At 46.6% G+C, this 21,799-nt stretch overlaps 1 protein-coding gene across 5 annotated transcripts in view; it reads right to left on the bottom strand.

The window, feature by feature from the left end:
* Positions 1-19,158, bottom strand: part of LOC144934667 (tektin-like protein 1) — a 55,765-nt gene extending 36,607 nt beyond the window's left edge. Inside the window, exons 1-2 of one of the 5 annotated variants that reach the window (XM_078860717.1) lie at positions 9,874-9,915; positions 1,381-1,483 (exon numbers count right to left, since the gene is read on the bottom strand). The gene's annotated coding sequence lies outside the window, so the exon portion shown is untranslated. Of the gene's footprint in view, positions 1-1,380; positions 1,484-9,399; positions 9,442-9,527; positions 9,583-9,873; positions 9,930-19,129 lie in introns of those variants that run through there. The other 4 variants (XM_078860719.1, XM_078860715.1, XM_078860718.1 and 1 more) reach the window with 4 other exon arrangements.
* Positions 19,159-21,799: the final 2,641 nt, after the last annotated feature.

Raw genomic sequence — 21,799 nt, 5'->3', positions numbered from 1 at the left:
TTTTGTCCCTGGGTAGTAAGTGTTATTTTTTAATTGCTTCTGCCTAAAAAGTATAGAAAATGGCTATTATTCCCCACAAACTTTGGTTTTGTGACCAGGACAGTGATATTTAGAAATGTACCTATTTTCAATGAGAAAACGGGAGAATTTGTGTCTTTTCGTTCACATAAAGTCAGAAAAAAAAACATATGAATCTAAATTAACATGTATTTATACTAAAGTAATACAAAAATTATTACAAAAGATTTAGAAGTGAGTAGTTTTTCGAGATTTACAATTATACTGTAAATTACTTTCATGAATCAGCCCCCAAATGTAGCCTCCCATCATGTTCTAATTATACTGTCCTTGGTAGCGGCGTTAAAAGTCCAGTATATCCTGGTGGAAGCGCTCGCCCATTTCCTCCGAGTGCGCTGCCATATTCTCCTTGAATTTATCAAGATGAGCATCAAGGAAATGGACTTTGAGGGATATCTTACAGCCCATTGTGCCATCGTTCTTCACCAGAGTCTCAACCAGCTCCACATAGTTTTCGGCCTTGTGATTTCCCAGGAAGCCCCGAACGACTGCGACAAAGCTGTTCCAAGCCGCTTTCTCCTTACTTGTGAGCTTCTTGGGGAATTCATTGCACTCCAGGATCTTCTTTATCTGTGATTCGACGAAAACACCGGCTTTGACCTTTGCCTCAGACAGCTTCGGGAAGTACAGTGGAACCTCGGTATACAACCGCTTTGGAATACGTCGAATTTGGTATACGTTGTATACGTATAAAAATATATATCTTGGGATACGACGTCTTGCTTGGGATACGACGCCTTTGCTAAAACTTGTGTGGGTCGGGATGAGTCACCGCGTACAGTACCCGCGTATGCCCCGTTCACGACTGAAACAAAGCGAGAGTGGTGGGGTAGCGGGGGGAGGCGGGGGACGTAGAGAGGGGGGGGATGTAGAGAGGGGCGGGGGACGTGGGGGGCTGCCCCCATGGAGGGCCCCAGGTCGAGGCGCGTGCTACTTGCGGGGTTGAGGCACGCCACGTGGCCAGCGCAGCTGGCAGCAGCGCAGTCACGTGGCTTCTGTATGCATTTTAGTAATTAGTGTCTAAATTATTTTATACAACCCCATTAATGTATAATATGCCATATAAAATATTATTTATTTTCCTCTGGAACGGATTATTTCCTTCCCTTTATTTCTTATGGGAAAAATTCGTTTGGTATACGTCATTTTCGGTATAAGTCCTACCTTCTGGAACGAATTAACGACGTATACCGAGGTTCCACTGTAGTCTTGAAGGCACTTGAAGGCTGCCGACTCCTTATCTACAGCTCTGACAAATTGTTCCATAAGGCCCACTTTGATGTACCGTGGTGGCATCAGCACCTTCCGGGGGTCCACCAGTGGCTCCCACTTGACGTTGTTCCTCCCCACAGAGAACTCGGTCCGCTGTGGCCAGTCCCGCCTGTGGTAGTGCGCCTTGGTGTCCCTGTTGTCCCAAAGGCAAAAATAGCAGGGAACTTGGTAAAACCGCCTTGGAGACCTTTCAGGAATGCCACCATTTTTAAGTTTACGATGACCTCCCTGCCATACTCATCATACTTCAAGGCATCCAGCAAGGTCTTGATGCTGTTGTAATCCTCTTTGAGGTGCACCGAGCGAGCCAGGGGAAGAGACGGGTACTTATTACCATTACGGAGCAGCAAGGCTTTGAGGCTCCTGGATGAGCTATCAATGAAGAGGCGCCACTTATTCTGGTTACAGGCGATTCCGATTGCCTCGAACAGACTGGTCACATTGTGGCAGAAGCAGAGCCCATCTTGACGGGTGAAGAAGCTGCAAAAAGGGTGGTAACGCTTCTTCTGATCTGCGACTTGCACACTTGCATCCAACCAGTTTCACTGCTTGAGCCGAGACATCAAAAGCTCAGCATTGGACTTGGTGAGACCAAGATCTCTGATCAAGTCGTTGAGGTCTTTTTGGTTTCTCTCCTCGGCTCCACCTCTGAAAATGTCATCTGGATCTACGTCTTCCTCGCTCTCTGACTTGCATTGAAAATTGTAAAACATTTTAAAATAAAAAAGTTTTACAATTTTTTATATTTTATAATATAAAATTCCGAGCAACAATTGTCCATCTTACATTCCATAGTTTTTTTGCATTGCTGGCAGGTGAAATGAGGTGCCCAGGGTTTGTCTTGATCCCCGACAGGCATGCCGAAATATCGTAAATATGCCTTGTGGGCCTCACATATCTTAGCAGATGCTTCAACAGAGTACTTTTTCGCTCTTGTATTGATAAATTGGCCGCAGACATAGCAAAATGCGTCTGCCGGATGCTTGCAGCCGCTTAATGCCATCTCAGAAAAATGCAGATATGTATCCACTTCGGCAGCTGGAACTAAACTGAAATGGTGGGCTTAAGGCCCCTGTATTTATACTAGTATTTATATTACTGGAAAGTTCTAGAAAGTTCTCGAAGTTACTCCAAGTTTACTCCGCACTGAATCTATTTGGAATGCTCAATGAAAATAGGTACATTTAAAAATATCACTGTCCTGGTCACAAAAGCGAAGTTTTTGGGGGGAATAGCCATTTTCTGTACTTTTGAGGCATACGCAATTAGAAAATAACACTTACGACCCAGGGACAATATTTCTTCCAGTGTTATTAGTAAGGGGCAGGGGGAGTACTCCATATTGAGTGACGTTACCCATTTTTGATTATTAATGAGGGGAAATGGCGGAGCCAGGATTTTCAGGTAGGGGTGGCAACTCCTCCAGCAATGAAAAATGATAGTTGTTAGTAAGTAAGGACTTGTCCCTTGCTTTTTATTCGACGCATGTGCGGCGATGTGTGCAGCCATCAATCGAGGGTCGAATTCGAACTGTGTGTGATCGGCATCGCGCTCACTTAAGATATGCCTTCAGGGAAGTCGTGTACTGTATACGCAACTGCGCACAATTCTGTGAGTCACTTATAACTGCTTTGACGTTACTTATTGCCAATTATGGACTCAGACTATTGTCCTATCATCTCATAGAGTCCCTGGCACGTAATAGTATGCTACACAGTGGCAGTGGGGGTCGCAAAATGCCGATTTATTACTAATATTGGGGCGGGCACGTGCCACCCCACCCCCCACTAGCTCCGCCAGTAAGGAGGGGTGGGGGGTCCATTTGGAGGACGTCACCTGCTCATGAATATTAATGAGGCGGGCTGGTCGATGTGGAGTGAGGTCACGAGCGTTAAGGACAGACATTCCTGGGTGGTTATTTACAATAGTTATTTTGGTTAGACTACATAACAAACTAGCCAAGATTATGTCATAAGACTCTCCAAAAAAGTGAATTGTCATGTCCACAAGCATTTAACGTGCTAATTATTGTTGTTTGAGCTCATTGGTACATCAGTAAACTTGGTTAATATAAAAAATAAAATTACGTAGAGGGACAGATATTTGAAGGAGACATTGCTTATTTATTATTACTGTACTTATATTCTGCACAACGATGCTACAAATAATTTTGTCTGGTATGCATAACATTCTCCACATGTAGAGCCACTTATAAAGTGCTATATAGTGCTATATTAGTAGTAATGTACATGTGGAGTATGATAATTAGCTGTACACATATACAATATTATATAGTATACTAAATAAAATAATTAATACTGTATCGTCATTGTGAAAAATGTAAGTCCAATAATAATCCAATAATCCGCATTCCTGTGGGGGATCAAATCGTGGGTCCTGTAACCTGCGGTACACCGCGGAGAGTCGTTAAACAATCCCCGTGAAAACATGTTTGCGCTGACGTATATGCTATGGATTATGGGATGAATTAACTGCACAAATGCATTAATTACATGAAATAAAATCACAATTTTTTTTATTACGCGTTTTCTAAAACCCAAATGGTGCAACATCTTCCATGTGCATAATAGAGGTTTTTTGCAAGATATGGGCACTGACAGGCAACTGCTGAAGACCATCATTAGCAGGAAGTGTTACTACCTAGGCCACATTGCCCGAAACGACCACAAATACCAGCTATTAAAGCTAATCCTGGAAGGAAAAATCGAAGGGAAAAAACGACCAGGACGGCCAAAAACGACATGGCTCAGTAACATCAAAACATGGCTACAATTAACAACAGCACAAACTCTACACGCCGTGCTAGACCGGGACCAATATCATCGTGAAGTCGCACACGCCGTTAGGCAGCACTAAAGAAGAAGAAGAAGGGTTAGATCGCGTAAATACATAAATGTGTCGTTAAACCCGCCACCACCCGACACAGCAAAGTAGTAAGGGTTGTCACGTAAACAGAACATACCAATACGTCACGAGTACATCACACCAGTTTGTTGGAGAGCCAAGCCACAACGTTGACAATCTGAGTACGACGTTTCCCAAAAACCTATATTATGAATTATATTGGTCGCGAAAGCCTACGTGTTAAATGTTTCATGTGGGTCTATATTAGAAGATGTCCTTGCATTACACCGTATTGGCGGTACACCGCTGGTGCGCGGTACAGTATCATAACCAAAAATTTGGAATACATTTTTATTTTCCCGCAATTCACAACCCCGGTCAGAAAATATTGCGTCTGTGCGTCAAAATCAATCGGAAGACCAATGTTATGAGCAGCTGAACACAAAGCTTCACAGTCTGTTGCCGTATAGCAGCACAAGTCTGATTGCGATTGACTGGCTCCGTGTTCCAAAGGCAAGATTTGACTCCTCGTGCCCTAGACTTGGTCGGACGGTTCTTCGAATAATTTCCGGAATCATTGCTCGTTGGACGGTGGTATTAAAATATTATAGGACTCAGGGTGTCATCACATGTTCGAATGGGGAAAGTAGCTACTGAATCTAAGTGCAACTTGTGATGGAGAGTTCTGCAGCTCACTCAAGGGGCAACAGCGACATCGTCAGACTACTTCATGAGGACCACCGTTATCTTAATTTGGAGCTTTCGTGACTGCAGGAATTACTCTTTGGTTCTTTCGGTAAAGTCACGTATAAAGATAAAATAATAAATTAAATAATAGCATACAGGTATAAATGAAATAGCAACAAAAATCTAACCAGAAAACTATAGACAGACATATAAGCAGACAGATATGACCAAGATACATAGAGAGAGAGAGTAACACATAGGCACAGAGAGGGAGATCGTCTCTGTGGCGAGGCCTTAAATCAGGGGTCCTAAAACTACAGCCCGCGGGCCACATGCGGCCCGCCGAGGACATTTATCCGGCCCATGGTCACTAATTGGGCTGCGCTTGTGAACACTAATTGGGCTGCGCTGGTGAGCACTAATTGGGCTGCGCTGGTGAGCACTCATTGGGCTGCGGTGGTGGGCACTGATTGGGCTGCGGTGGCGAGCACTGATTTGGCTGCGCTGGTGAGTACTGATTGAGCTGCGGCGGTGGGCACTGATTGAGCTGCGGCGGTGGGCACTCATTGGGCTGCGCTGGTGAATGGTTCAATGGGCCAATTGACTGGACTTGCCCCCCAGGCCTAAGGCTGCCAGCCCTCCCCTGGCTGCGCTTGACTGGCTCTCCCTCCCTCAGCTCCCTCACTTGCCCCTCGGCTCCACTCCCAGTGATATTCCTGTGTGCTGGGGATGTACTGCGATCTGTGAACAAAACTGCAGGTGTAATTAACTTTTTAATGGCACCCGCACCAGTGTGAGCCTGGGGTAAAAGCGGAGTTCCCCCAATCAGACTGCATTGATGGGCAGTGCAGTCTGTATGTCTCTGTGTGGGCAAAGTTATTGCTGGTATATTGTTTTTGTAGCGCTGTATATATATATTGGTATTTTACTAATAGCAATTTTGACTCCCTAGGAAACAATGATGTCAAGAAAAAAAAAATTGACTCGGAGTGTAGGATATTCAAAGAACAGTGGACTTATGATTACTTTTTCATGCAGTACAAGGAAAGAGCTGTGTGTCTGATATGCCAGAATATAGTGTCTGTGTTCAAAGAATACAATTTACGTCAACACTATGAAACTCAACATAAAGATAAATATGATTGTTTGGTCGGAGAAGTGAGAAAAGATAAAATATTAAAACTGAAAAATACATTAACAACTCAGCAAAATACTTTTGTGAAGCAGAAGCAGCTAAATATTTCATCACTGCGAGCAAGTTTTCAAGTTGCCAAGCTAATAGCGTGCACTGGCAGACCATTCGTGGAGGGAGAATTTGTTAAAGAATGCCTTCTTTCTGTTGCCAAAGAGATGTGTCCAGAGAAGGCCGATTTATTTAGTACAGTGAGTCTTTCAGGACCTACAATTACACGGAGGATTGAAGAAATGGGAAACAATTTGCATCAACATTTGCAAAACTCCACAAAAAAACTTTCCTATTTTTCCTTGGCACTCGACGAAAGCAATGATGTTCGTGATTCTGCACAACTTCTAATTTTTATTCGTGGGACGAATGACTATTTCGAAGTCACAGAAGAGCTTGCTCCACTGCAAAGCATCAAAGGAACAACTACAGGAGAGGATATCTATGAAAAGGTTTGCCAAACTGTGAATGGTTTGGAGCTGAATTGGGCTAAACTAGCCAGTGTGACAACTGATGGTGCTCCTAGCATGGTGGGGTCTAAGAAAGGAGTAATTGCTCGCATTAACCAAGAGATGGACAAACATAACCATTTTCATCCAATAGCCATACACTGCCTCATCCACCAATAAGCGCTGTGTAGTAAATCACTGAAGTGGGACTCTGTTATGAAAATTGTGGTATCTTGTGTTAACTTCATTAGAGCTCATGCACTAAACCACAGACAATTTCAGGAATTTCTGTCTGAACTAAATGTTGACTATGAAGATATTCTGTACCACACAGAAGTCCGTTGGCTGAGTCGAGGGAGAGTTTTGAAACGTTTCTATGACTTACTTCCACAGATTACAGCTTTTCTGCTTTCAAAAAACAAAGAAGTACCAGAGCTCAATGATGCAGAATGGAAATGGCACCTTGCCTTTCTGACAGATGTAACAGAGCTACTCAACAGTTTCAATGTGCAACTTCAAGGAAAGGGGAAGCTCCTCTGTGATATGCAATCACATGTCAAAGCAATTGAAGTAAAATTAGGCCTCCTCATCAAACAAGTTAAGGAGGAAAACTTCTGCCATCTCCCCACAACTCAAAATCTGTTAGCGGAAAAACCATTGGTTGCAATTCCCAAACAAAACATGTGTGGATTCACTGGAAAAATTGCAAAAGGAGTTCCAATTTAAATTTAAAGAGCTTCATCTCCATGAACAGGACATACAGCTTTTCCGTAACCCATTTTCTATTGACATTGAAAATGTGGATACAATTTACCAAATGGAACTGGCTGAACTGCAGAATTGTGACTCTCTGAAAGACGCATTCAAGTCAAGCAGCCTTCATAATTTCTATGCATCTCTCCCCTCTGAGACATATCCTCATCTCAGGAACCATGCACTCAAAATGGCAACCATCTTTGGCAGCACTTATGTCTGTGAACAGACTTTTTCCAGAATGAAACATTTGAAATCTCCAACCAGATCTAGACTAACGGATGCACACTTGCATCCCTTGTTACGACTAGCAGTGACAAATATGGAACCGGACATTGACCATCTCATTAGCCAAAAGCAGGCCCATAGTCACCATTGAAATACTGGCAAGTTTGTTGATTTAACTTTACTTGTTCTTCATTTTAAATATTGTATTTGTTCCCGTTTTGTTTCTTCACTTCAAAATAAGATATATGCAGTGTGCATAGGAATTTGTTCATAGTTTTTTTTAACTATAGTCCGGCCCTCCAACGGTCTGAGGGACAGTGAACTGGCCCCCTGTTTAAAAAGTTTGAGGACCCCTGCCTTAAATAGACAGAGGGGGGCGGGGGCGGAGAGAGGGAGGGGTTAGAGAAAAAATTAACATGTCAATGAGTACGGCGATGCGTGGTAAAGTACGCAAGCTTGAACATTAGGAGAGAGGGAGAAAGAACACACTAAATTAAATAACTTAGCAAAATATCGAAATGTTATGTAATACAACACAGAGAGTCGGTCAACACACAATTACCACATAGCCTGGTCGATTACGTATTTCAAAGATTGCTAAGTTAGAATTTAAGTGTGAAATATCCAAAGAGAGACAAAACATAAAACAAGAGGAACTGAGACACACAGGCAGAGCAGAACATAAGAAGGACAAAAAACGAGTGGAGACAGAAAAAGTACACTAAATACACCGGTAGAGAGAGAAAACAAAAAACCCAGAGAGAGAAAAAGATCAACTTGAAACTTCCCCGTAGAAGTGGTTAAATCTTAATTTGGAGCTTTCGTGACTGCAGGAATTACTCTTTGGTTCTTTTGGTAAAGTCACGTATAAAGATAAAATAATAAATTAAATAACAGCATACGACGTTTCTCTAACCCCTCCCTCTCTCCGCCCCCGCCCCCCTCTGTCTATTTAAGGCCTCACCACAGAGACGATCTCCCTCTCTGTGCCTGTGTTACTCTATGTATCTTGGTGATATCTGTCTGCTTATATGTCTGTCTATAGTTTTCTGGTTAGATTTTTGTTGCTATTTCATTTATACCTGTATGCTATTATTTAATTTATTATTTTATCTTTATACGTGACTTTACCGAAAGAACCAAAGAGTGACCACCGTTATGTTATGCTGTACCGGTGTTGTATCGCCAATGCGTACATTATTTATGATACTTGATATCCAAGTAAATACATGCTAAATACTTCCTACCGGATCGCGTGAGCACAGCTAGTCTATACTGATACAAACCCAAAAGACGACATTGCTGGATTACGGAAGCAAATCGCGAATCACCAATCCCCGAATTACAGGGATTCGTAGATTACCACATCGCGAATTATTGGATTTCTGCTGTAACAAAAGACATTACGCCTCCTGCACATATATATGTCCCTCTACGTACAAAACAACTATGTATATCGACCTTTTGGGAGCGCATCTCAGACAGCATGGGTTCAACGCAAGCAAACTCTGGACCTGTTTTGACATTCAGTGTCTCCATCAGCAGTCCGATTTGGAAGAAACCACAGCTGAAACTTTCTAAATGGTTAGTCGCAATTTCCACTGTCGACGAGTGCTCATTTGCGTGTCGCGTATTTACAGGTGTCGAGGTTGACCCGATTCGAACAGAGCGTCCATTCGCCAATCAACATCTGGTAGCACGCAAAAAAGATCCTCCATGTCGTCTTAACAGACTGTCGGGGCAAGTGCTGGTAGCGAGCAGCACCCACGAAGGCCACACGAGGGGGCGAGGGGCGGGCGAGGGGGCGGGCGGGCGGCCAACACCACGCGCGACCGCGTTTGTCTCCCAGTGGCGATGTTTCTACACACCGTACCAGGTTCTTACATTGAAACCGAGTCGACCTAGGAGAGGCCCAGGACCGCTAACCACGACGCTACCCCTCCCCACGCACACACAATTCTGGCTCTGACTGATGCGGGACGCTCGCTGCCCGTGGTGATCTCGTGTCGCACCGCGTGTGTGGACGCGCTGGCGAGATGGTAGCTACGTCGCTTGGTATACAGGAGGTCGTCGGTTCTATCCCAACCCCGACTTCGGCTGTATATTTTGAGTTTGCGTGTCTCTCTCTCCCCCCGTGTTCGCGTGGATTTTTTTCCGGGTTTTCCCCTCCACATTAAGAATCAACGCGCGTTTGGCTGCTATAAATTTACACGCGATGATACGCCACTTCCGTTGAGGTATAATGTGGTAGTCAGGTCGATTCTGAAAAAGAGCTATAATACAGCTCAGTGTGGAGCCTTAGCTGGTAAAATATAAAAATACTGAATATAGTTTTGAATAGTTTTAGTTGACTGTTACCTGCGCCGCTTTCTCCACTCGCCACGCGCGTCCCCTCGTCTCCCCGGCAACCAACCGCGCGGCGACGTCACGCACCGAGTCCCGATCAATGGGCGAGCGGCGTCTCACACAGCGCCTTGCCACCACCCCCCCAGCAGGTTGCGCGCACTACTTTTGTAACATTGAATGCGACTTTGGAGTTAACGTAAATTGTAATTCGATATGACTCAACTGAATATTTTCAAACTCTGAGAACGTCCTTTAAAAACATTTGAGCGTATGACAAGATCACTTCATTTTTTGTCCCGGGGAGACATCGATTAACAACACTTGAATCGATTCGAAGCGGACGACAATTGATTTCCAAGAGAGCTGCCGTTCGCCACTCAGTAGTGGTGACGTCACCACAGCGCTTGTGCCAGGCTAGGTGCATCTTACGCCTACATGTACTCATCTTCTTGGTTCTTTCGGTAAAGTCACGTAGAATGGAAATAATAAAAATAAAACATAATAAAATAATTCTCACGACGTTTCGGCCACAACGCAAGCAGCTGTCCTCAAATGAAGAACAGGACTGTCATTTCCCATAAATGCTAAATTCCTCTTGATATCTTCTTGGTTCTTTCGGTAAAGTCACGTAGAAAGGAAGTAATAAAATAATAAAAATAAAACATAATAAAATAATTCTCACGACGTTTCGGCCACAACGCAAGCAGCCGTCCTCAGGTGAAAACCAGGTCTGTCGAGGCGACAGCGTCTGAATGAAACAGCACACGTGCTTGGAGACTATATATAAGCTGGATTGGAAGGGGGGGAAAGGGCGCCTTGACAAAATAATATGCATATCAAGAGGAATGTAGCATATTTATGGGAAATGCAGGTATGTGATTAGTACTACTTATGCCCATACATTATGCAGGATTAGCTGCATCAAAGGGAGGGGATCTGGGAAATGCAGGTATGTGATTAGTACTACTTATGCCCGTGCATTATGCAGGATTAGCAGCATCAAAGGGAGGGGAAGTGTTAATAGTATGTAGCTGCAGTAACTAAAACCACCACGTAAACAACTAAAGTGTAAACTACATAGTATCATCAGTATGCTAAATATACTCTACAATAAGCTGAAAAAATATATAATATGCTTCCATCTAAACTTTATTCTCTTACATCACACGAGTCTACACCGTACTATATACTGCCATAGACAAACCCAACATTAAATTATATACTGTATTGCTATAAACCATATACATTGTAATATTACACTATGTATTATTCTACCCACCCTAATGTATATCATACTGCTGTATATTCACTATACAATTACGATACTATATATTGCTTTGTACATTGTATTAAGCATATACATTTTTCTATTTGTTATTATACACTGTACCATTGACCGTCGTGTGAAAGATACTAAGAGAAAGCAACGAAATATGTCAATGGGAGAGTATGGGTAGGGAAACTTGCAGCGGAGCAAAGAATCCATTCCCTGCGGAGAATACAATGCCAGTGAGTGGAACGCGGTCTGAAAGTCACCGTAAACGTGAACACAATCAGTTAAGATCCGAAATGGTTTATTACGTCCTTCCAATGATTGCTAAGCCAGAATCCATCTTCTCGGTTGAAATTGTCTCTGTTTGTATATGTGGATCGCCTCATGAACGAATCTCTCATGGTAGCCAGATGGCTTGCAGAGAACCTCTGTCTTGGAGAAGTCAATATCATGTGAGCCCACTGAATTGTAACAGTGATCTGCCACGGCTGAGGTGTTTGTCCTACCGTGTTTTAAGTTTGCTTTATGTTCACGGATGCGGTCCGAGACATGTCGTTTGGTTTCTCCAATGTAACTGCTACCACAGAGGCAACTTAGTTTGTAGACGCCAGGGTACTGTATGTCTGGAACCACATCTTTTACAGACGGGACCAAAAAATTCCTCTTGATATGCAAATAATGTTGTCAAGGCGCTCTCCCCCCCTCCATCCCAGCTTAAAAAAGACGCTCCAAGCCTGGGGTTGTCATTCATTGACAGAGCTGTTCTTCACCTGAGGACGGCTGCTTGCGTTGTGGCCGAAACGTCGTGAGAATTATTTTATTATGTTTTATTTTTATTATTTTATTATTTCCATTCTACGTGACTTTACCGAAAGAACCAAGAAGATGAATCCCTGCAGTCACGAAAGCTTTAAATCGAAAGGCTACATGTACTGTTTAACTTCTTTCGCGCCATACGTAGCTAATCCGTTTTCGAACTGTTTATTTAAAGTGAATAGCTCCCAGGGGTTTCCTAATATCGGAAGAGCGTTCTATAGACAGTCACAGAAACGCATCTGAAAGCGATGCAGTGACCGTCTTTTTTCGATGGCTCGCTGGCAGGAGGTAATGGGACAGACCCAGCAGGTGCCATGGGCTGACTGAGATGACTGGCAGAGGCACCAGCTTTGCCAACTTTCTGCCATTTATTCGCCCGGCGCTCCACTTGCTGTTGTGAGCGTTGCTCCTCTGCCATCCGCTGTTGATGGAGACTGCCTCCAAACGCCCAGTAGCGTCCTTCACGAGCCTCCTCTATAGAGGCCGATCCTGACACTTTTGGTACCGGTCATCAACAATTCCACTCAAGTCCTGTGTAGTGTTGTATATATTGACGAATAAACTTCGAGGCAACACAATATTTATTGTCTTTTCTCAACACGGTCCCTAACACACAAGGGGTATAACAGTCCCCTTACCCGATTCCTGGGGAAGTATGGCCTCCGGACTCTGCGGGACCTAACACTGGTAACCCGTAACCTATCGTTTTCCGGCTGGGACCTAAGGGAGGCTATCTGACCCGACCTTCTCACTGAGCTCCGGCCCTTAGAAGGACATCGGAGCTTGGGGTCCAGGGTCCTCTCTGCCAGGGACCTATTCTCCCCTGACCACTGGCCTCACTGAGCTCCGGCCCTTAGAAGGACATCGGAGCTTGGGGTCCAGTGTCCTCTTCTCCAGCCCGGGCTTCAGTCTTCGGCGTGTAGATAACTGAGCCAGAGCTCTGAGTGCTTTGGCTTATATACTCGTCCGTAGCTTGCTCCGCCTGAGCCACGCCTTCCTTCTGGAACACTCTGGACCATCCTGGAGGATGACATTATTCCCCCGGTCCCCCCCACCCGGGGGCCTAGGGAATGTGTGCCAGGATCCGTTCACTGGGATCCGCCATTGGCCCCTCTCTGGCACCATGGACATGTGCTCTGGCGAGGTACTGCTTCTGCCCCCGATCGACCTTAAGGGGAACTACACTGTAAAAACCGAGACTGGGGTTAATTAATGTTTAGTAAATATATAGGAGTAGCCTATACATAAAAATAATGACTATGTGTAGTTTAGAATCACATTGAGCTGAATTCAACACCTTTCTATTAGTTATTAATTGTATTTTACTCAGTTTTGTTCAAATAAAATCAGCCATCAATAACTGAGTAGACTTTAATTGTATTTTATCAGGAAAGTCAAAAATGCCAAAAATTGATAAATTTTACTAACCGGGAGGTTTTTGAATTTAATAACGTTACACTCCCGCCCAAACTCGAGGCATTTTTTCGCGCCACGTGCATGTCAACCATCTTCTTCAACAGACACGTTTCAGGGACCGCCGTTCTCCCAAAGGTAAGACATGTTTTATTATTTTAGCGAACAATTTTTTAACAAAGGTGTGGTAGCAGTTGAACATTGTTTTATGTTACTGCATGTTACCAGCATGCCAATTTAACTGGCTGTAACGTATATCAGAATTAACTAGCACAACGTTAGGCCTTTGGAAGTCAGTCTGATTCGACTAAAAGCACGAGACTATAATTTTTGTTCCGCACACGAAAAAGTAACGTGCGTGATTAAAACTAGACTATATTCATTCGGATCACAGCGTGTACCGAACCAAAAGTCCTGTACCTGCCGTTACACCTCCAGTATATTATATCTTGGTGTTGATGTACGTACAGTATGCTAACGTTAGCTAGCTTGCCACCAGTCAGTTAGCGTCACCTTTACGTTGTGGCTAGCTTGTTATGTAGTTGCTAGCTAGCTAGATGATGTGAGTGACAATAAGTTGATGTGCTAAATTTGAGCATGAAAATTTGAATATTAAAAATAATAAAGAATTATCTTGTAAATGCGATTCTATTGTCCTCATGTGATTAGAGACCTGGTGGCCTTGCATCTGATACATGGACCTTTTTCTGCCTCAGGTTTTTGCTTATGGAATGGAAGTGTAAGATCTGCAAGTCTTTGTCTGCCACAAAGGGAAATCTACTAAAGCATTACAGACAACAAGCAATATTTGGTCGTGGCCAATCCCAGCCATGCCTATATGACAGTTGCCCTTGCACATTTAAAACGCAGAGTGCCCTTCGCACACATTTGTCCAGATACCATTCAGATGAAAAAAGTCTACGGTCAGGAAACATCTCTGCTTTTAAGTGTTTAGTTTGCAATGCTTGTTGTTCTATAGAGGACTACTTTCAGCATATTGGAAATCATCTGAACAGCCACAAAACTGTCTTTTGTGTATTTGAAGGATGCAGCTTTCAGACAAATATATACAATACATTTCTAAAACACAAAAGCAAAAGACACAAATCCTATTCTTTGAGTGATTTTAAGAAAGATGTGTATGAGAGTCGCCATAATCAGACTGTTGACCATTCTGATTTACCAGAGGCCAATGATGGTGAGGGCACTAGTTTAGATTGTGATCAGGAAAGTGCATCATACTTAGTTCTTCAAAGAATTGGCTTACTTCTGCTGAAGCTAGAAACCATCTATAATGCCTCAGTGAAGTGCATTGATGCCTTGGTTGAAGACCTTCAGTTCATTTCATCTTCAGTATCAGTTGCAGTTGTTAGGAACATACTAGATTCAACATTGAAGGTGAATAAATGCATTGTTGACCAGGCCATCGTAACTGAATTGTCAGCAGTTGTGCAACTTCCATCCCATTAGTACAGCACTTGGAGCAGGTGGTCCACTTGGTACGGCTTTTAAGAGAAGAAAGTATTTAAGGTGCATTTCCAGTGTGTTGATAGCATTGAATATATTATTGATACTGAAAAGAACAAGACCTTTCAATATGTGCCTATTCTCCAGACTTTGCAGGAAGTCTTGAAGAATAAAGACGTTGCAGAAATAATTTTATCCAGAAAATCAAATAGTACTGGATATATTAAGTCAATTTTTGATGGAAAATCCTTCAAGCAAAATGTATTTTATGCTGGGGAAGAAACAAGACTGTCTATAATCCTTTACGTTGACGACTTTGAAGTGTGTAACCCACTAGGAACTTCGAGAAAAAAAACACAAAATAACAGCTGTTTATTGGGTTTTGGCAAATGTTCCAACAAAGTTGCAATCTGCATTAACGTCAATACACCTAGCTTTACTTTGCAAAGCTGTTGATGTCAAACAGTTTGAATAAAGATCAGTTTTGGAACCACTCTTGAAGGATCTTGTCATTCTTGAACAGGAAGGGATTTTCATTTCCAGTGTTGGAAAAAACATTAAAGGGACAGTACATTGTGTTGTAGCTGACAATCTCGATGCACATTCTATCAGTGGACTAGTTGAATGTTTCACGGGGCCGTACATCTGTAGATTTTGTCTTGGACATTCTTCAGAGTACCAGACACACGAAGTGCGGACCGGAGTGTTTCCACCTCGGACAAAGAAGGAACATAGTTTGCATGTGCAAACTGAGAGAAAATCCAAATGTTACTCATTGCTTTGGCGTAAAGCGGTCGTGTCCATTGACTGATAAATTAAATCACTTTCATTTTGAGTCTGGGTACCCACCAGATGTACTACATGACCTTTTGGAAGGCATAGTCCCAAGGGAACTAGCATTGTGTTTTCAGATTTTCACCAAAAAGAAGTACTTCAGTTTGACTGAGCTTAACGAGTTAATAACTGAGTCTGACTGTCAAAGTTCTGCGTTATAGGCCTATACATCTGATAGGCTATCAGAGAATGCACTGATTTGTTATTGAAAGCTATCTTTATTTTTGTTTAATGTTTCTTGGGTGTTCTAACATTGTGCTTTCTTCTGATGTGACGCTGACCTAGGCCATTGCAAGTGTTTGTTCTAAAGGAATAGATGTAAGATGCATAGAACATCTGTAGGCTGTGCTAGTTTACTTGTTAGGAAGCCATGCTTGTACTGTAATTATGCATGTTAAAAAAGATAGGTCCACCCGGATTGTGGATTATGGCTACTAGTATAAGTACAGGGAATGCAAGTCAATTCACGTGATGTTTTAATCTCTTTTAGCTGTTTGAAAAACATATTGGCCCTTAGGATTTCAATTTGCGCATATAAAAAAGAAATAATATGAAAGTTTTTTTACAGATTTTTTTTAAAACATTGTCGTAATTTAAATGTGCTAAAAAGACAAAACCTTGAATCACATCCAAAAAAGTAATGTGTGCCTGTAATGCCCACAAATTATAAATACCTCCAGTATTGTATCCCGATTGTACACATACATGATTTCTGTCTTTGTTTTGTACTTGTAATATGTTGGATAAACATGTTGAGACAAAATTGCACGAATAAATGTTAACCTGCTGTTCCTTTTCATGGTTCTTATCTTTTTCATGGTGATCGGTTGACTTAACGTAAGTGAATTGTGGCACCACGAAGGCATGATATTGGGTGGATTAGAAATAGAAAAGTTATGGCAACAGACATTCAATATAAGTATTTTATTTAGTAAATCCAAATCATTTTGATCCAGATATTTAGTAAGCTTATATCAATTTCACCCAGACAATTAGTAAATGTAAATCAATTTCACCCAGATTATTAATAAATATTAATCAGATTCCACCAGATATTTAGTAAATCTAAATTACCATTGCTCAGATATTAAGTAAATATAAATCACTTTTCCTTGTAAAATCTATTTGGATTTACACAATTTTTTTTAGGCTATATAACTCATCATTTGGAATCATATTACTAAATCCAACACATTTTAACTGTTGCATTTATTACCATGTACTTATTTTTTATTATTATTTTTTAGTTAATTTATTCAACACTTTTTATTCAAAGTTGTAGTGCTTAAAATCTACTCAATTATATTACATGTCACTTTGTTGCCATAATTTTTTTAAGTAACAATGTGTCACATTTTTTACAGTGTACTGGCTTGCCAAATGGTGAGTGACAATCACCTCTACATCACCCCCCCCCCCCCCTTCAGAGACCACAGCCGTCCCTGGCTGTAATAATTGAATGAACATTCTAAAAAAAACATGACTGCAAGAACGCATGTGCCTCGCAAAAACACAACAAGAAGATGCCGACATAAATACCCCCCCAACAAGGACACACCATATATACATATTAACACGAGAACACCGAGCAAACACGCATAACGCGGTAACAACAAGCCAACGGGCAATGAAAGAAAACCGAATTGTAACAGGATCTCCGTGCTATGGAAGGTAAGTACCCCCCACAGACACGCAGCAAAACGCGGCACAAGGCATCAATCAACCAGACCGCGTATGTGTGAGGGAACGAACGAGGCCCTCATGAAAACACCCGAGATTTAGCGCGAGTGCGTGTTGCTGGCCCGTCGTAGGGGACGGGCGGTTTCCTTGGCGGTACAGGCGGGCCGGGTGAGTCTGACAAGCGGGCCGGGTGAGTCAGCAGGCATGCCTGGGGGGGCCGTGAGGACTCAGGGTCCACAGCGGGCAACTGTGCCCTGCACAGCCCCATTACTCCCACGTCTCCTGCAGGAAGGATGACACGTCTGCGCTGAGGGTTAGGCACCAACGAGGCATCACTCGGCTCGTCGGATGCGTCGCACGCTCGGCCCCCATGATGTGTGTGACGTGGGAACGCGCGGCGCAACGAAAGGTTTCAACCGGGAGGGGTGGACAAACCAACGACGCTTTCCCCATCGGATTTTAATGCAGTGGGGCCGAACCTCAACAATTTCGACGGGACCCCGCCATGGTTTAAGAAGTGTGGTTGACGTGGACACTGGCACCTGGGGGCAATCAAGCCAGGCTTTGTCCCCCGCCGTCCACTCGTCTCTCCTCACCCATCGCCTCACCCATCTCCTCACCCATCGCCTCACCCATCTCCTCACCCATCGCCTCACCCATCTCCTCACCCATCGCCTCACCCATCGCCTCACCCATCGCCTCACCCATCTCCTCACCCATCGCCTCACCCATCTCCTCACCCATCGCCTCACCCATCGCCTCACCCATCTCCTCACCCATCGCCTCACCCATCTCCTCACCCATCGCCTCACCCATCTCCTCACCCATCGCCTCACCCATCTCCTCACCCATCGCCTCACCCATCTCCTCACCCATCGCCTCACCCATCTCCTCACCCATCGCCTCACCCATCTCCTCACCCATCGCCTCACCCATCTCCTCACCCATCTCCTCACCCATCGCCTCACCCATCTCCTCACCCATCGCCTCACCCATCTCCTCACCCATCGCCTCACCCATCTCCTCACCCATCGCCTCACCCATCTCCTCACCATCGCCTCACCCATCTCCTCACCCATCTCCTCACCCATCGCCTCACCCATCTCCTCACCATCGCCTCACCCATCTCCTCACCCATCTCCTCACCCATCGCCTCACCCATCTCCTCACCCATCTCCTCACCCATCGCCTCACCCATCTCCTCACCCATCGCCTCACCCATCTCCTCACCCATCGCCTCACCCATCTCCTCACCTCACCCATCGCCTCACCCATCTCCTCACCCATCGCCTCACCCATCTCCTCACCCATCGCCTCACCCATCTCCTCACCCATCGCCTCACCCATCGCCTCACCCATCTCCTCACCCATCTCCTCACCCATCGCCTCACCCATCTCCTCACCCATCGCCTCACCCATCTCCTCACCCATCGCCTCACCCATCTCCTCACCCATCGCCTCACCCATCTCCTCACCATCGCCTCACCCATCTCCTCACCCATCGCCTCACCCATCTCCTCACCATCGCCTCACCCATCTCCTCACCCATCTCCTCACCCATCGCCTCACCCATCTCCTCACCCATCTCCTCACCCATCGCCTCACCCATCTCCTCACCCATCGCCTCACCCATCTCCTCACCCATCGCCTCACCCATCTCCTCACCCATCGCCTCACCCATCTCCTCACCCATCGCCTCACCCATCTCCTCACCCATCGCCTCACCCATCGCCTCACCCATCTCCTCACCCATCGCCTCACCCATCTCCTCACGCATCGCCTCACCTGTCCCGTGACCTCATCCTGCAACTCGCCTGGCACAGCAGGCACCGTGGTGACGTCACCATCGCTTCGCGACGAAGGGAGGGGAGGGGGTGAACGGGGGCAAGGGGGTGACGTCACCATCGCTTAGCGACGAAGGGAGGGGAGGGGGTGAACGGGGGCAAGGGGGTGACGTCACACGTCTCTAAAAGCGCGGGAAACCCCCCCACCCCAGCGATGGCGGCTATCTCCGAGTCGTCCTCGTGGTCTCCACCGCTCGCGTGGAGGCCCAAGCGCCGCCTCGGCGATGCCGCCCTCGGGCACCACGGGGGCCCCGCGGACCGCCATCGACATCAGTAAGGTTGGAATCTGTGCATCTCGTTCCTCACCATCCTCACAACCTCATCAACCTCTCCCCATCACCTCACCTCGTCCCCCTCCTCACCCATCACCTCACCTGCCTCCTCACCCATCACCTCATCTCGTCTCTCCTCACCCATCACCTCACCTCGTCACCCATCACCTAACCAACTCGTCTCTTCTCAATCATCACCTCACTTCGACCCCGTCCTCACCCATCCCCTCACCTCGTCTGTCCTCACCCATCACCTCGTCTCGTTAACCTCCTTATCACCTCGTCTCTCCTCAACCATCACCTCACCTTCTCACCCATCACCTCGCCACCCATCACCTCACCTAAACCATCACCTCACCTCGTCTCCCTCCTCACTCATCACCTCACCTCGTCTCCCTCACCTATCACCAACTCGTCTCTCCACCCATCACCTCACCTCGTCCCCCTCCTCACCCATCGCCTCACCTCGTCCCCCTCCTCACCCATCACCTCACCTCGTCCCCCTCCTCACCCATCGCCTCACCTCGTCCCCCTCCTCACCCATCACCTCACCTCGTCCCCCTCCTCACCCATCACCTCACCTCGTCCCCCTCCTCACCCATCGCCTCACCTCGTCCCCCTCCTCACCCATTGCCTCACCTCGTCTCCCTCCTCACTCATCGCCTCACCTCGTCCCCCTCCTCACCCATCGCCTCACCTCGTCCCTCTCCTCACCCATCGCCTCACCTCGTCCCCCTCCTCACCCATCGCCTCACCTCGTCCCCCTCCTCACCCATCACCTCACCTCGTCCCCCTCCTCACCCATCACCTCACCTCGTCCCCCTCCTCACCCATCACCTCACCTCGTCCCCCTCCTCACCCATCACCTCACCTCGTCCCCCTCCTCACCCATCGCCTCACCTCGTCCCCCTCCTCACCCATCGCCTCACCTCGTCCCCCTCCTCACCCATCGCCTCACCTCGTCCCCCTCCTCACCCATCGCCTCACCTCGTCCCCCTCCTCACCCATCACCTCACCTCGTCCCCCTCCTCACCCATCACCTCACCTCGTCTCCCTCCTCACTCATCACCTCACCTCGTCCTCTTCCTCACCCATCACCTCACCTCGTCCCCCTCCTCACCCATCACCTCACCTCGTCCCCCTCCTCACCTATTGCCTCACCTCGTCTCCCTCCTCACCCATCACCTCACCTCGTCCCCCTCCTCACTCATCGCCTCACCTCGTCTCCCTCCTCACTCATCACCTCACCTCGTCCCCCTCCTCACCCATCACCTCACCTCGTCTCCCTCCTCACCCATCGCCTCACCTCGTCCCCCTCCTCACTCATCACCTCACCTCGTCCCTCTCCTCACCCATCACCTCACCTCGTCCCCCTCCTCACCCATCACCTCACCTCGTCCCCCTCCTCACTCATCACCTCACCTCGTCCCCCTCCTCACCCATCGCCTCACCTCGTCCCCCTCCTCACTCATCGCCTCACCTCGTCCCCCTCCTCACCCATCGCCTCACCTCGTCCCCCTCCTCACCCATCACCTCACCTCGTCCCCCTCCTCACCCATCACCTCACCTCGTCCCCCTCCTCACCCATCACCTCACCTCGTCTCCCTCCTCACCCATCACCTCACCTCGTCCCCCTCCTCACCCATCACCTCACCTCGTCCCCCTCCTCACCCATCGCCTCACCTCGTCCCCCTCCTCACCCATTGCCTCACCTCGTCTCCCTCCTCACTCATCGCCTCACCTCGTCCCCCTCCTCACCCATCACCTCACCTCGTCCCTCTCCTCACCCATCGCCTCACCTCGTCCCCCTCCTCACCCATCGCCTCACCTCGTCCCCCTCCTCACCCATCACCTCACCTCGTCCCCCTCCTCACCCATCACCTCACCTCGTCCCCCTCCTCACCCATCACCTCACCTCGTCCCCCTCCTCACCCATCACCTCACCTCGTCCCCCTCCTCACCCATCGCCTCACCTCGTCCCCCTCCTCACCCATCGCCTCACCTCGTCCCCCTCCTCACCCATCGCCTCACCTCGTCCCCCTCCTCACCCATCGCCTCACCTCGTCCCCCTCCTCACCCATCACCTCACCTCGTCCCCCTCCTCACCCATCACCTCACCTCGTCTCCCTCCTCACTCATCACCTCACCTCGTCCTCTTCCTCACCCATCACCTCACCTCGTCCCCCTCCTCACCCATCACCTCACCTCGTCCCCCTCCTCACCTATTGCCTCACCTCGTCTCCCTCCTCACCCATCACCTCACCTCGTCCCCCTCCTCACTCATCGCCTCACCTCGTCTCCCTCCTCACTCATCACCTCACCTCGTCCCCCTCCTCACC

The sequence above is a fragment of the Lampetra fluviatilis genome, chromosome 11, assembly GCF_964198595.1.
Source record: "Lampetra fluviatilis chromosome 11, kcLamFluv1.1, whole genome shotgun sequence".
In the NCBI taxonomy this organism is placed as follows: domain Eukaryota; kingdom Metazoa; phylum Chordata; class Hyperoartia; order Petromyzontiformes; family Petromyzontidae; genus Lampetra; species Lampetra fluviatilis.
This window is presented reverse-complemented; position numbering and strand designations above follow the sequence as displayed.